This window comes from Kogia breviceps, chromosome 20, assembly GCF_026419965.1.
Source record: "Kogia breviceps isolate mKogBre1 chromosome 20, mKogBre1 haplotype 1, whole genome shotgun sequence".
NCBI classification, from domain to species: domain Eukaryota; kingdom Metazoa; phylum Chordata; class Mammalia; order Artiodactyla; family Physeteridae; genus Kogia; species Kogia breviceps.
The window spans coordinates 10,558,822-10,574,408 of NC_081329.1; the positions used below are offsets into that span (position 1 = coordinate 10,558,822).

The 15,587-nt window shown below is 45.0% G+C and overlaps 2 long non-coding RNA genes and 1 pseudogene across 2 annotated transcripts in view; 2 read left to right on the forward strand and 1 right to left on the reverse strand.

Moving 5' to 3' along the window:
• Positions 1 to 1,534: 1,534 nt before the first annotated feature.
• On the forward strand, positions 1,535 to 2,474 carry LOC131747594 (ubiquitin carboxyl-terminal hydrolase 17-like protein 6; annotated as a pseudogene).
• Positions 2,475 to 5,629: 3,155 nt separating this feature from the next.
• LOC136793292 (uncharacterized) lies at positions 5,630 to 15,310 on the reverse strand. The gene is made up of 3 exons (XR_010838405.1): positions 15,267 to 15,310; positions 7,754 to 8,220; positions 5,630 to 6,995 (listed from the first exon to the last, which is right to left on the reverse strand). It is a non-coding gene; the product is annotated as an uncharacterized lncRNA (long non-coding RNA).
• Positions 14,673 to 15,587, forward strand: part of LOC131747617 (uncharacterized) — a 44,824-nt gene continuing 43,909 nt past the window's right edge. Inside the window, exon 1 of the long non-coding RNA XR_010838404.1 lies at positions 14,673 to 15,534. This is a non-coding gene — a long non-coding RNA (uncharacterized lncRNA). The remainder of the gene's footprint in view (positions 15,535 to 15,587) is intronic.

Genomic DNA, 15,587 nt, shown 5'->3' on the forward strand with positions numbered 1-15,587 from the left:
TAAATCTAATAAAAGATATATAAGACTTATATGAAGAAAAGTACAAAACTCAGTGAAATCAATAAATATGTAAATAAAAGTAAAGCTAGTCCATGTACATGGTGAGGAAGACACAATTCTGTCAAGATATCAGATCTTCCTGATTTTGACCTGCACATTCAATAGAATGCCAGTCAAAATCCCAGCATATTATTTTGGGGGTATCAACAAATTGATTTTAAAGCTTATATGAAAAGACAGAAGACCAAAAACTAACCTAACATTGAAGGAGAAAAACAAAGTTGGAACAGTGACACCACCCAACTTTAATACTTAAAGTTACCATAAAGCTACAGTGATCAAGTCATTGTGGTATAAACAAAAGAACAGACAGTTTAATAGAACAGAATAGAAAGCACAGAAAGAGAGTCATACAAATATACTGGACTGATCTCTGACAAAGGCACACAGGCAATTCAATGAGGAAACAACAGTCTTTTGAACAAATGGTGTTGGAACAACTGGACAGCCACAGGCAAAATAATGAATTTAGATGCAGATATTACACCCTTCATAAAAATCAAATGAAAATGCATCACAGACTTAAATGTAAAATATAAAACTATAAAACTCCTAGAAGACAACATAAGAGAAAGGCTAGATGACTCTGGGTTTGGAGATGACATTTTAGGTGCAGTGCCAAAGGCATGATTCATGTCAGAAAAAAATTGATAAATTGGACTTCATTAAAATTTAAGGGACTTCCCTGGTGGTCCAATGGTAAAGAATCCGCCTTACAATGCAGGGCACTCAGGTTCGATCCCTGGTCAGGGAACTAAGATCCCACATGCCGCAACTAAGCCCCTCGGGCCACAACTACTGAGCTTGCGCACCTCAACTAGCGAGCCTGTGTGCTGTAAACAACACAGCCCACATGCCCTGGAGCCTGCACGCTACAACTAGAGAGAAGCCCACACACCGCAACGAAGGGCCCGCGTGCCACAACGAAAGATCCTGCACGCCTCAACAAAGATCCCTGTGTGCCGCAACTAAGACCTGACGCAGCCAAATATAAATAAATAATACTAATAAATCTTAAAAGAAAATTTAAAAGTTCAACCCAATTAAAAGTGCACAAACTATCTGAGCAGACACCTGACCAAAGACATACAGATGGCAAAGATCCAACATGTCATAAGGGAACTGCAAATTAAAAGACCTGTTAGCATGGCTAAAACACAGAACGCTGACAACACCAAGTGTTAACAAGGCTATGGGACAACGGGTGTTCTCGCTCACTCCTGCTGGGAATGTAAAATGGTACAGCCAGTTTGAGACACTGAAGCTACTTTTCTCCACTGGGGAGGTGAGGCTCAGTTCATTATCTTTCCAAAACGCAAACCTGCTCAGGCACCCACAGCTGGTGCTGAAGTCCACTGGGGTCTCACTCTAGCAGAAAAACCATCACAGACACCATAACCTGCATGATGGTTTTGCTTCTGTGGCAACAGTGCTCACTCCTCCCGAGAAACTTGTCTGACTTAAAAGAGACTTTATGGGACTCTGGAATATGGGGACCGCCTGCTACATGAATGCAGCACTGCAAAATCTGACATATACGCCATCCCTTGCCAACTCTACACTGACTCAGGGGTACTCTCAGATCTGTCGGCGTTAAGGATGATGCATCCTATGTACTAGGCGAGCCATCATGATTGTGATGTTATCAAGCCATCACATCCGTGAGTTGCTGGCTTCCATACACACAAGCAGGAAGATGCCCATGAATTTCTGATGTTCACTGTCAATGCCATGCAGAAGGCACGTTTGCAAGGCGACAAGTAGTTACAGTGTCACTTCAGGGGCACCACCCTAACACGACCAATATTTGGAGGGTGCTGGAGACCTTAAATCAAGTGTCTCCATTGCAAGGGCATTTTAAACACCTTTGACCCTTACCTGGACATTAAGCTGGATATCAACGTAGCTCAGAGTGAGAGCCAAGCTTTAGGATAGTCGATGAAGCCCAAAGAGCTGGACCGCGAAAACTCCTGTCGTTGTGGTGTTTGTCTAAAGAAGGTGCCTACTGCCAAGATGTTTACTTTGCACACTCCCTCTAAGGTCCTCATCCTTGTATTGAAACAGTTCACAGGCGACAAAATTGCTGAGTAACCATATCCTGAGTGTCTTGACGTGCAAATCTTCCTGTCTCAGCAGAACGCAGGACCACTTGTCTATTTACTCTAAGCTGTGCTGGTCTATGCCGCTTTGAGTTGTCTCAATGGACGTCACTTCTGATATGCAAAAACTGGGGGAAAAAAGAGTGGGATAATGGATGATCTAAGGTAGCCACCTGTGACATGACTTCTTTCCTGAGCCAAACTGCTTATGTCCTCTTTAAGAAGAGTGAACTGGAAAGAAAGTGTGGGAGTCTGGCAATAGGTAGGGAACCAACAGCCCTTGGGCTGATGACACAGCCACGGGAGCAGATTTAGGAAGCCCTGAAGGAGACGCCTACATCCAAGCTCCTGAGTCACAGGAGAATTTGGAAGAAACACAAACCAAAGGAATCACCTTAGACCAGTGGAAATTTCTCCAAGAACAAAACTGACCAAAGCCTGAATTCAACCTCAGGAAAACAGAATTCACCCTGGGGCGCTGCAGTGCAGTTGTGTTTCAGGAGTCAAAATAAAGAGGTGGGATGAGAAGAATCTCCAGAGCAGGAAAACTACCTGCTGAACGTTTCATTCAGGGACATCCCAGCTCAGGTGGAGGAGAACAGTAGCAAACTCCCTTGTCTGGGGCAGAGTGCCAGAGGTACCAAGAGAAAACACAAGAAGGGCGAGGAGCCTGTGCATGTATTCCAGTTATCTTGGTACAAGTGTTGAGGGCACACGTGTGCAATGAGCACATACACACAGTCACTCTGGGGTGAAGAAACAAAGGTGAGGTTTGGTGACGTGTACACTTGTGCCACTGTGTAACGGTGACGGATCCAGAGCCGAGGCCTTAGAAGGGAAACTGTGCCTCCATGCCCTGAAACATGTGCGGGATACGTGTGAATCTCCTTAACAACTCTGCATATTTGATTTCGGAGGTTTTCTAGTGGGACTGGGTGTTGTACATATGCTGAAAGGTTGTCAAAAGAGGTCTCAGGGTGAGCTCTCAGGGAGTACCAGGCTGAGCAATTAAGTATTTGGAGGGATTCTTAGTATAGATTTTGTGGTTTGTGGGTGGCATAGATAGGATAAGTGTATCAGAGCTAAGTATGAGAACAGAGGTATTTTTTGCATATCACCTTGCCTTGGTCAGATATGAGATTTTGTATTTGAGCTTATGTTTTGTAAAATTCAGAGATGTGGGGAATGTGTGTTGGCGTTCTATGTGTGAAGATTCATAAACTTTTGGGGTTATAGAGACAGCAGGGAAAGTTTTATTTGAAATGGGGGCAGAAGGCACTTTGCCTTAATGGTGGAGCTTTTTATGGAGACATGTAAATGCTTTAGGAATAGTTTTTTTTCCTGTATTTTGGCTGCATAGTATTAATATCTTGTAGAGTTCTCCTGGTTGCCACCTCTATCTTCAAAAGTTATCTATCCTCTTTCCCTAAAAGAGGGAAATCTTTTAGGGAAAGATTTATTTATTAATTATCATTATTATTAATTTATTTATTTATTGTGTGATCTTTCCACGCAATAAAGAGAAAGCTCGTATGAAACTGAAACTAAATTATAAATAGCAAATGTCCAAATCCATAAAGATATAAATACAGGGAAACAAACTAAATGCTATATGCTATGTTTACTTGCTTCAGTTCATTAAAATAGAAGTTATATAAGAACTTCCTGAAAACTCAATTAATTTTTATATACATAGTGGGGTGCAGAGGAATTCAGAAACATTTACAGCAAAAAATAACAATGTCACCAGTTTTCAACATTTCCTAACATACACTTACATGTTAGAACATGTTGGCTTGGGAAAACTGAGTATTTAAAACAATGGGTTACTGGAAAAATAGCGGCAAACATCCAAAAGAGCAAAAAGGAAGAGTAAAAATGACAAGCATACAAGCGATATATATATAGAACAAAAAAGAGGATGTCAGGCTTCCCTGGTGGCGCAGTGGTTGAGAATCTGCCGGCCGATGCAGGAGACACGGGTTCGTGCCCTGGTCCGGGAAGATCCCACATGCCGCGGAGCAACTAAGCCCGTGAGCCATGGCCGCTAGGCCTGTGCGTCCGGAGCCTGGGCTCCGCAACGGGAGAGGCCACAACAGTGAGAGGCCCGCATACCGCAAAAAAAAAAAAAAAAAAAAAAAAAAAAAGAGGATGTCACAGAAGCTGTTCTTGAAAAGATTTATAACCTGAATTCACATGGGGCACATCATGTAAGAGTAATACTAGAAACCAACAAAACACAGATGAAAAAAGGGGCAAATAATTATGGACAAAGCAGATATGGGAATTACTTTCAATTATATGAATAATTCCAAGACGATGACACTAAAAAACACAAATTCTGAGGCTGTTCCCCAGTGTTTGTGGGAACTGACTTGATAATAAGCCCACTGTCACTGAAAGGCAGCATCTCCCCAAAGAAACCCTCCTAAACACACAGGCCCAGCCGTGTGCGTTAGTGTGCATGTGGGACGGGAGCCAAGCGGCAGAGAGTAAACTCCCACACGGGGACCATATTTGTTGGATGTACAGTGGCTTTTTTCTTATGGTTCATACTTGTACGCATTACTTGCATCTTATCTGAGAGTATCAAATAAACAATAAAAGTGATGTCATTTTGAGAAATCATTTTGAAAAAATAGAAGATGTCACAAAGGACACTATATTAGTTTCCTAAGGTTCCCATAACAAATTACCACAAACTTGGGAGCTTAAAACAAGAGTAACTTATTCTCTCAAAGCCCCCCAAAATGTGCTGGCAGTGCCACATCCCCTCCACAGACTCTGGGGACCGCCTCCCCGCCCCCTGCCCTCCAGGTTCTGGCAGCTCCTGGCCTCTGCTGGCTCATCTCAGCCTCCGCCACCACGTGGCCTCTTTCCCTGCGGCTCACACTCCCTCTCGTCTCTGACAAAGATACCACTCACTGGACTTAGGGTCCACAATAAATTAAGGAAACTCAACTTGAGATCTTTTTTCAACATCTTTATTGGAGTATAATTGCTTTACAAGGTTGTGTTAGTTTCTGCTGTATAACAAAGTGAATCAGCTATACATACACATGTATCTCCATATCTCCTCCCTCTTGCGTCTCCCTCCCAGCCTCCCTATCCCAGCCCTCTAGGTGGTCACAAAGCATGGAGCTGATCTCCCTGTGCTATGCGGCTGCTTCCCACTAGCTATCTATTTTACATTTGGTAGTGTACATATGTCCATGCCACTCTCTCACTTTGTCCCAGCTTACCCTTCCCCCTCCCCATGTCCTCAAGTCCATTCTCTACATCTGCATCTTTATTCCTGTCCCGCCCCTAGGTTCTTCAGAACCTTTTTTTTTTTTTTGGATTCCATATATATGTGTTAGCATACGGTATTTGTTTTTCTCTTTCTGACTTACTTCACTCTGTAGGACAGACTCTAGGTCCATCCACCTCACTACAAATAACTCAATTTCATTTCTTTTTATGGCTGAGTAATATTCCATTGTATATATGTGCCACATCTTCTTTATCCATTCATCTGTCCATGGACACTTAGTTTGCTTCCATGTCCTGGCTATTGTAAATAGAGCTGCAAGGAACATTGTGGTACATGACTCTTTTTGAATTACGGTTTTCTCAGGGTATATGCCCAGTAGTGGGATTGCTGGGTCATATGGTAATTCTATTTTTAGTTTTTAAGGAACCTCCATACTGTTCTCCATAGTGACTGTATCAATTTACATTCCCACTAACAGTGCAGGAGGGTTCCCTTTTCTCCACACCCTCTCCAGCATCTATTGTTTGTAGATTTTTTGATGATGGCCATTGTGACTGGTGTGAGGTGATACCTCATTGTTCAACTTGAGATCTTTAACTGTATCTGCAGACACTCTATTTCCAAATAAGTTCACATTCACAGATCCCTGGGGTTACGACTTGGGCTTATCTTTTTGGGGTCACAGATTCAACCCACGACACGTCATTTCAGCCTCCGTTGCAGGTGAATGGTGTCTGAAACGGCTCAGAAGCACAGTCAGTGACTAAGGCATGGAGAATGCGAATGTATTTTTTGGCCTCTGTGTGTTCAGCATGATGGACAGAGATTTTAGGTTTTTCCTTCCTAAACTTTATGTGCTTTCAGAAATCTTATTCACTACAAACTGCAGTGTTACCAACATGCCTCTGTCTCTAATATGGAAGAATAATCACATCAAGTATAAAATAATTCCCAGCTTCCTTCAAAAATGTTACTTCAGAGCCTGCCTGTTTTGAAACTTGGTCTCTGAATACTGGCCCCTTAAGCCATGCACAGGATTTCAGGTTAAATGTGGATTTCCACAATCCAGGCTAGTGCTGTGCATAAATGGCATATGCTTGTGGAGAAAACACTCCCTGAAGCAAGAGAAACTGAATGTTCCTCTATATTGTGGCAAAATTTAGTCATCTCTTACCTGGGTGGGATCTTAAGAAACAAAAACTTTTAAAAAGAAATGTGAGACCTCCCACATTTACATGGTTTACAATGTAAATTGTGCTGTTTAAACTGTTACAGTGTATGAACCCACATTTCGGTAGGTGTACACATATCTAATTAACACCTCCACATGGATTCAGGAAATCACAGAGGCTCTGAGGTCCGGGGCTTCCCCTCCAGCCTTTCTTGCCAGGCACGAGCAGCTGCTGTCCCTCACTTAGGACATGTTCCAGGGTCTCGGGCAGCACGAGCACGTCCTCCCACCGCCACCCTTGCTCACATGGACTGCTTCCAGCCTCTGACAATTCCCAGATGCTCTTCCCTAGAAGTTACTGGGAGGTACTGTGGGGACCCTCTGTCAGCCTCTTTAGTAAATCAGAAGCTCTCTGTGGGCAGAGAATTTCATGCACTGTTTTATAACAAGAATGATAAATAATAATAGTGGTAATAACTTCAATACTGATGATTAACAAGAACAATGACAATGAGGTTGAGGATGATAACAAGCCCAAGGAGATGGTAGAAAAGATAAAGACTTCTAAGAGTCACTGACCATGTGACCATATCAGCACTCATGGGATGGACTGGAGTCACACCGAGGTCTGTACGGTGAGGCATGTTCCCTGATGCTGACTGGGAGTGGAGGACTCGGGTGGAGAGGAGACCTAGCTCCTATGGGCTTCACAGCCTCCTCTCCTCTGAGCCCGGACATGTACTCTATACTCACCCAACATACCATCCACCTCCCGGTCCTCCTAGAAGCCTTGACAGGGAAATTCCAAGCCTGTGCCCTTGTAGCTTGCATTTCCAGACCTTAGTCTCTCCAGGCTTTTATGGGGATCTGGAGCTGTTGACAGTCAAGCAGCCCCTATTCCCACCATACAGTGTACCCCAGAATTCTCTGAGGTGGAACGCACTTCTCTTCAGCCAGGACACTGGTTACAGGATTCTCCAACTGCTAAATAGGGGAAACCAAGGGGCGGCTTGGAGGGGGCTTCATGGCCATCTTTACGTCAAATGCACAGCACACTGAGAAGGCACAGCATGCCTGCTCTGTACAGAGTCAACACGCCCGCCCGCACCCCGCCGACCACACTGCCACAACGCAGCCCCTTCTCCATTCCTCGTCCCTATCCCTGTTCACCTCTCAGTTGTGAGCAATTCTGAACCTCTTCTGGGGTACAGGGACCAGAGGGTCAAGGAACAGTTATCCTTCAGGAACGACATCTGAGGCCCAGGCCCTCTCTCTCCATCGCTCCAGATTGTGCTGGGTCTGGGACGTCCAGAGGAGCTCCCATGACCAGGCACCACTTCCCCAGGCTTGGAAATGATTTCATCTGAGACAGGCCTGCCTGAGCTGTCTCACGACAAGTGCTCAACCAGTGTCGGCAGTTGTTCTTCCTACTGGATCCACACAACCTCCATGGGCATCTTCATCACCCATGTGACCGCCATCATCCTGGGGGGCAGGAGCCAAGGCCAGAAGAATACTGAGCCCAGATGGCTCAGGAGTCAAGGGCCCAGAGTCTGGACTCAGCCTGCCTGGGTTCTAGCCAGGATCCTCACATGCTGGGCGATGCACAAACGGAGATGGTCCTTGTCCTCACAGGGCTGTTAAGGGGTGGAAATGGTTTCGTGAGTGTAAAGTGCTGAAACCTGGAAGATTATGAGTCTTGGCTGTTCTTATTTACATATGGGGCAACAAGGGCAGTTTGCAGGTGATAAGTGAGCAGAAGGGCAAGAGTTCAAGGTGAACCCATCCCCACAGATCCCTGAGACCATTTCGTTGCCCCTGTTGCCTTCTGTGTGTGTATGGGGGTCTCTCCATTTGAACCTGTCTTAAGTTGCCTGTCTAGATGTATCACCTATAGATAGAAGCTGTGCCAGAAAATAACACCAAACTGTTAAGATAAAGAAAGCACAGCAAATAAAAAATTGCCTTACATTTTACAAAAAATGTGCTGAGAATTCATTGCCACAATCTCTTGGGCACAATTAAAGTAGCCAGAACACAATTGAAAGGGAGACAAGAAGATCCTAATAGCCCCAGACTTCGGGGCTCTTGACTCACACCAACCATAATCCCCACAGGTTAGGAATCCTTGGGAAATGTGGAAATGAGAAATATCACTCAGCAGTCACTCCCCTCTTGTCTGGGGTGGATACCAGCAGTATGCATATTTTCAAGAAGTTGCTTTAGGCCAAAACTGCCCCCAGGATACCACCCCTCATGTAACTCTCATGATTATGGTATGTTACAAGGCAAAAGAGATCTGGCAGATGTGATTAAGGTCATTATCGGTTGAACTTGAAAGATTATGCAGTTAGATCTAATCTAATTACAAGAACCCTTAAAAGAAGCTTTCTCTGGGCTTCCCTGGTGGCGCAGTGGTTAAGAATCTGCCTGCCAATGCAGGGAACATGGGTTCGAGCCCTGGTCAGGGAAGAACCCACATGCTGCGGAGCAACCAAGCCCGTGCGCCACAACTACTGAGCCTGCGCTCTAGAGCCTGCGAGCCACAACTACTGAAGCCTGTGCACCTAGAGCCCATGCTCCGCAATGAGAAGCCACCGCAATGAGAAGCCCGTGCACCACAACTAGAGAAAGCCCATGCGCAGCAACAAAGACCCAACACAGCCATAAATAAAATAATTTAAAAAAAAAGCTTTCTCTGGATGGAAGTAGAAGGGGAAGAAAGGGAGATTCCAAGTGAGAGATGGACATGTCCTTAGATGGAATGTTAAACCAAGGCATACCCAGGTAAAAAGTATGGGCAAGTAAAAGCAACTTTCTCAGCTTGGAATGGTCAAGGAAGACTCTTGTAAGGGTATATTTTTTATTATAACATGATGGAAGGAGTAAAGGAAGTTAGGAACACAAAGGTTTTTATGTTTTTGTTTTTTTTGCAACAATTAGTGTATTTTACTGTATATAAAGTATACCTCAATAAAATGCTACTAGCATAAAACCAAAAACCTGTATTTATTTATTTTTAATTTTTATTTAAAATAATTTTTACTGGAGTATAGTTGATTTACAATGTTGTGTTAGTTTCAGGTGTACAGCAAAGTGAATCAGTTATACAGATACATACATACACTCTTTTTTAGACTCTTTTCCCATATAAGCCATTAGAGAGTATTGAGTTCCCTGTGCCATATAGTAGGTCCTTATTAGTTACCTATTTTATATATAGTAGTGTGTATATGTCAATCCCAATCTCCCAATATATCCCTCCCTCCCCTTACCCGCTGGTAACCAGAAGTTTGTTTTCTGTATCTGTGACTCTATTTCTGTTTTGTAGATAAATTCATTTGTACCATTTTTAGGTTCCACATATAAGCAATATCATATGGTATTTGTCTTTCTCTGGCTTACTTCGCTTAGTATGATCATCTCTAGGTCCATCCATGTTGCTGCAAATGACATTATTTCATTCTTTTTTATGGCTGAGTAAATATTCCATTGAATAGATGTACCACAAGGGATTTTTTTTTTTTAAGATTTGGTGAAGAAAACTTCCAAAGAGATGGGGTTTAATTTCTTTATGAAGTGGGGTCCAGCACATCTACTGAGTGAGTTAGGGCAGAAGTTGGGTGAAGTGGAGAATATTTGAAATAATGTTGTTAGGGATGAAAGAGTTGGATATGCAAACAATGATGCAAGTCAGGGGTCCTAGAACTACAGATCATGTGCGAATCTTACTTGCTGCACCCTAACAGTTCAGGTAAGAGGTGTCTTCAGGTTCTTCAATTTTGAAAAATACCAATAGAAGAACATTCATGATGTGTAAAAATTATATATGAAATTCTAATCCTTTTCCAATGTCCTTGTCCATTGGAATACAACCACACTCATTTGTTTATGTTTGGTTGATGGCTGCTTTTGTACAGCTATGGAAAAACTGAGAACCTGTCACAAAGACACCTGCAAAGCATAAAATATTTAATATCTGACCACTTATAGAAAAAGTCTGACTATAGAAAAGATCTGGGTGTTAGCTCCAAAAAGCAAAGAACTCTATTCTTCACACTGATGTATTCTAACAGTACAAAGAAGACACTTAGGGCTTCCCTGGTGGCACAGTGGTTAAGAATCAGCCTGCCAATGCAGGGGACATGGGTTTGAGCCCTGGTCCAGGAAGATCCCACATGCCATGGAGCAACTAAGCCCGTGTGCCACAACTACTGAGCCTGTGCTCTAGAGCCCACAAGCCACAACTACTGAAGCCCACGTGCCTAGAGCCCGTGCTCCACAACAAAGAGAAGCCTGCGCACCGCAATGAACAGTAGCCCCTGCTCGCTGCAACTAGAGAAAGACTGCGCACAGCAACGAAGACCCAACGCAGCCAAAAATAAAATAAATAAATTAAACAAACAAACACACAAAAAACAAAGAAGACACTTAGCATGTTTATGTGGAATTAGTGAATGATTTCTATGCAGTTTGGGGGATGACCATTAGTAGTAGTTACGTTACTAGTTTCAAGCTTATGGTATCATAATACAATATGTGGTGTTATTTTATCCAGTAGAGCTCAATCACTTACTAGAAAGAGGTCTCAGAGACAGAAAGTAATGATTTCTCCAGGAAGAGCTGATGAAAGGTGAGTGGGGTACAGATATATGAGGGTGGTTAAGTGATGGCGTAGGAAGACATGAAGTCCAGAGTTTGCTAATGGACAAAGACCAGCCCATGTCTCACCTACTGGCTTTGGATCACCGAGCTCAAAGCCCTCAAGTGGCCCAGGGCTCGGGGATTTGCACACAGAGATGTCTGGACCTCCTGGGCCTAGAAGAGCAGAGGGCAGAGGGCAGTGTGGTGGTGAGGATCACACGCTGCTGGGGGCTTAATGTTCTAGGTAGGCAGGGCTGCTACGCTGCAGGAATGTGAGCGTGGCTCAGGAGTCCTGCCTTCCTGGCAGGGAGCTGCACCCCATCAGCTAGCTGGCTGCTCTCCAGAAAGCAGGTGGGTTTAGGGCAGTGGGTGAGTGCCTATCACAGCCCTAGTGTCCCCCAGGAATCCCCCAATTACACCTCTGCCTGACTTCTGATGGTTTGCTTTTCCCTTCTGGCGTGGTCTTCCAGCTTCAAGAAACACATTTCGAGGTACAGAACTACATACGACTGCGACTCAAACCACCCTATAAGTACTGATTTGGGCGCTCGGTCACTCATTCAGGGTAGTCTATACTCTATTCTCCCATCTCCTGATATTATTATTTATCATTGTTGTTGTTGTTATAAGACATTAAATAACATTTCTCTATCCAGTCACAGTCTGATTTACTGGCTAAGATGACTATTTCCAACATATACAACACACAGAGGTGTTCCTGATCTACCACAGTACCTCCTGATGGCATTTTTCCTGACGAGTGCCTGGAAATTTTCAAGTCCCCTTCCAGATGCTCAGAACTGCCATTTCTACAGGGGAAGCTTGAAAAGGGCATCCTGTCCTGCCTGAGCCCCTGGAAAATATTCTAAGTTATCTAGGGTCCAGCAAGGGTCCATGGCTGCCTGAAGTTACTTGGAGGCCATCTTTGGGCCACAAGGGTCACTTCAAATTTCCTGAGACCTCTCAGGGCCAACAAACCACCAAGGCAAGTTCAGAAGTCTTGAGAGAAGTCCTCACCTGTGCATAAATTTCTAAGTATATCCTAGAACCAGGGAACCATTAATGCCACACCAGGTCACAGCCTCACAGCCAGGAAACTCTGAGGATGCCGAGGGAACAATCCCATGGCCCATGAACAGCTCTAAACAAAAAGTACAAGCCCAGATGTCCGACCTGAAGGTGGCCAGCAGAAAGTATAGCAAGGTGGTCAGCAATGAGAGAGTGCTGCGGCCTTAATATTTGGTGTAGGTGGAGCTTTGGAGGGAAGTAAAGATGGATCCTGAGTCCAGCTTCCCTGGAGGAAACATACACACAAACATATTTAAATGAACCAAAAATAAGAGTTGTCTCTGAATGACAAATTGTTTTCCAAGTGAATTTTCATGCCCTACCATTTTTGCTAATTTCTATTACAGTTTTTTTTTTTTTTTTTTTTTTTTTTTTTGCGGTATGCGGGCCTCTCACTGTTGTGGCCTCTCCCATTGCGGAGCACAGGCTCCGGACGCGCAGGCCTAGTGGCCATGGCTCACGGGCTTAGTTGCTCCGCGGCATGTGGGATCTTCCCGGACCAGGGCACGAACCCGTGTCTCCTGCATCGGCAGGCGGATTCTCAACCGCTGCGCCACCAGGGAAGCCCATATTACAGTATTTTTTTAAAAGAAAGAAGAAAAATGAGTATTGCTCCTATGAGTTGGATTACACAAAAAAAATCAGTATGACCACCTATTCTACAACATCCTTCATATAAGCAAAACACAATAAATATATAACGTACCATTTGGAAACCATATCGCAATTAAATAAAATCCATACAAGTAGTTTCCTACATTTAATTTGATAGGTTCCATGTATCACTTGGCCTAGTTGACAGAAACCATGAGCTCCATGAAAGTGAGTTCCTGCTGCCCGTAAATGCATCTCTTTCTAAGGCTGCTGCCAAATAAGGTATGACTACTGTCTAACAAGGTGTGCAGGACTCCTTACACAGTATGAACTTAGATTCTTTAGGCCAACTGTTGCTCTTCTGTAATTTCAAACAAAACATTATGCAATTCATAGATACCATTTCTTGAAGAGAAGCCTTATAAATTTCACATTTTAATTTTCATTCTAAAAATATCAAAACAAGCTCAGTGAAACTGTACCATATGAAAAACATTTGAAGAGGAAAAATGGACACTGCATGTCTCTAGCAAAAATTAAACACCAAAATATAGTATTTATTCACTCTCTTTCACTCTTACTGTCTTTCCAAGTGCACCAGACCACCTCCCTCCTCTATTTAAACCTCTTTTTCCAGTGGGACATGGGAAAAGTAAAAACACGAGGCAGGGCATTTTGGCCCATAAGAGCCAGCAGGAAAAAAAAAAAGTTTGTCAAGCCAGGAACTGCTTTTGTTAACATGGAACATCAGTGAATTTCATCTATCTCCTGCCTGGCACTCTTAAGATTTTTCTAAGTGGCCCTGAGGACCCAAGAGCCACTAGTGTCTGCCTGGAAAGAATGGAGAGGGTGTCTATGCCAGTTAATCCTGCTGCAGAATTTTCTAGGTCAGTTCAGGAGCCTGGGAAATGCCACTACCCAAATGCAGTCTCATGGAAAGCTTTCTAGGCCTGCTTGGAAATGTTCTAAGTCCCCTCAGATACCCAGGAAAGGCTGGTGCTGGACTGGAAGGCACTAAGGGAGGCACACACTGAGAAATGACAAATTCTTTAAGTTCTCAGGGGACCCAGGGAAAGACTTGTACCTGTCCCCCTTGGTGGCTAGAAGTGGCAAGGATGACTGCATCCTTGAACATTTGTAGAGGAAAGACAAAAGGAACTTGAAGAGAACAAACACTTAGTTGGAAACCTTAGCTCAAGACCAACTAAGTCAAAAGATCATAAAAGCAAAGAAAGGAAGCTGTTATATACTAGAATGATTAACTAGGTTTGACTGTTAATAAAAACATTACCAACATCCTTACCAAGAACACGTTAAAATAGTGTAAAGTACCAAATAATATTTTCAATATGTAATAAAGACTGGAAAAGCATTGAGGCCACTAACCAAACCTGAGACTATACATTTCAAAAGGAAAGTAATGTGGAAACTACAAAGCCAGCTAATGAATGGGATGGGATCCATCCTCTTGTTGCCCTTACTGTTGCTATTGATGAAGGCCCTCTCCTCCTATTCTGCCCTCCTCCATCTCTGTTTCCATTGTTGTCTATTTTCATTGATCGCACTGCTTCTTGCTTAGCTCACTCTCCCACTCTTACTGTTTTGCCAAGTCCACAGGATCCACCCACTCTCCATCCTCTACTTTGCAGTCTTTTTCCTCACTCTCCCTTGTTAGCTGTCTCCCTGGCTCTCCCTCTTTGTCCCTTTTTCCCCACCCACTCGCCCACTCGACATCCACAGGGGTGGAACAAAGATGCTCTGCCCAGAACAGCACACTGTCCCGTGAGACATCAGGAATGTGGACACACGTTGGCCGGTGTCGCCAGCGATTAGGATTTGGGACAGAAGGATATGGGGTGTCACTGGACAGGACTGGTCCCCTGCCCCCAGCCCGGGGCTCTAGAGCCTTTCTGAGGCGGTGACCGCGAAGGGCAGCGAGCGGCAGGGACCGGCCGCAGGAGGCCCAGGATGGGCAGGTGGTCTCAGGAGAACACTGACGTCTGTGGAGTCCCAGGGCTGCGGGAGGGCGCGGCGTCCCCGGCTACCCTGAGGGGCCGAGAGGGGCGATGCGGGTCGCGAAGGGCGAGAGTGCACGTCGCGAGTGGGGACCTGACACGGCGCGGGTCGCGCCGGGAGACGGTGAAGAGACCGAAGGCAGAAAGGCCTGACGGGGACGGCCTCGGAGCGCTTTTGACCGGAAACGGACGTGGACTCGGACCCGGCAGCCGAGCGCCCGGCATCCCGAGTCTCAGGGCGACGCAGGCCGGAGGGGCGAGAACGGGGACCCCCCCTCCCCCAGAACCTGCGTGTGAAGGATGCCGTCAGGAGCGGGCTGTAGAGCGCGGATCCGATTCTCAGAGCCGAGGGACTCACTCACCCGAGAGCACCTTCGCTCCCGAAATCCGCTTTCGCTTTGGCAGGAAATTACGCAAGCGGGGCGGGGCCTTAGTCAAGGAGAGGAGGGGTGGAGCAGCGTGGTAGAGGCCTCAGCCTTCCCGCCCAGCTCCCGGCCGTTTCCGGGTCGGCCCCTACCCCGGCCAGACACACCTCCAGTCTCAGCGTTTGGGTGCGTTTGATTCGGCTGGTGTCCGGGGAGCCGGGCTGCTTCCTCGGGGCTTCAAGTTAAATGTTTCGGACAACTCCAGGTACGAGCTTAGAGCTGTGAGGCCTATTCGTAGTGAATGCTGGGATGTTTCCC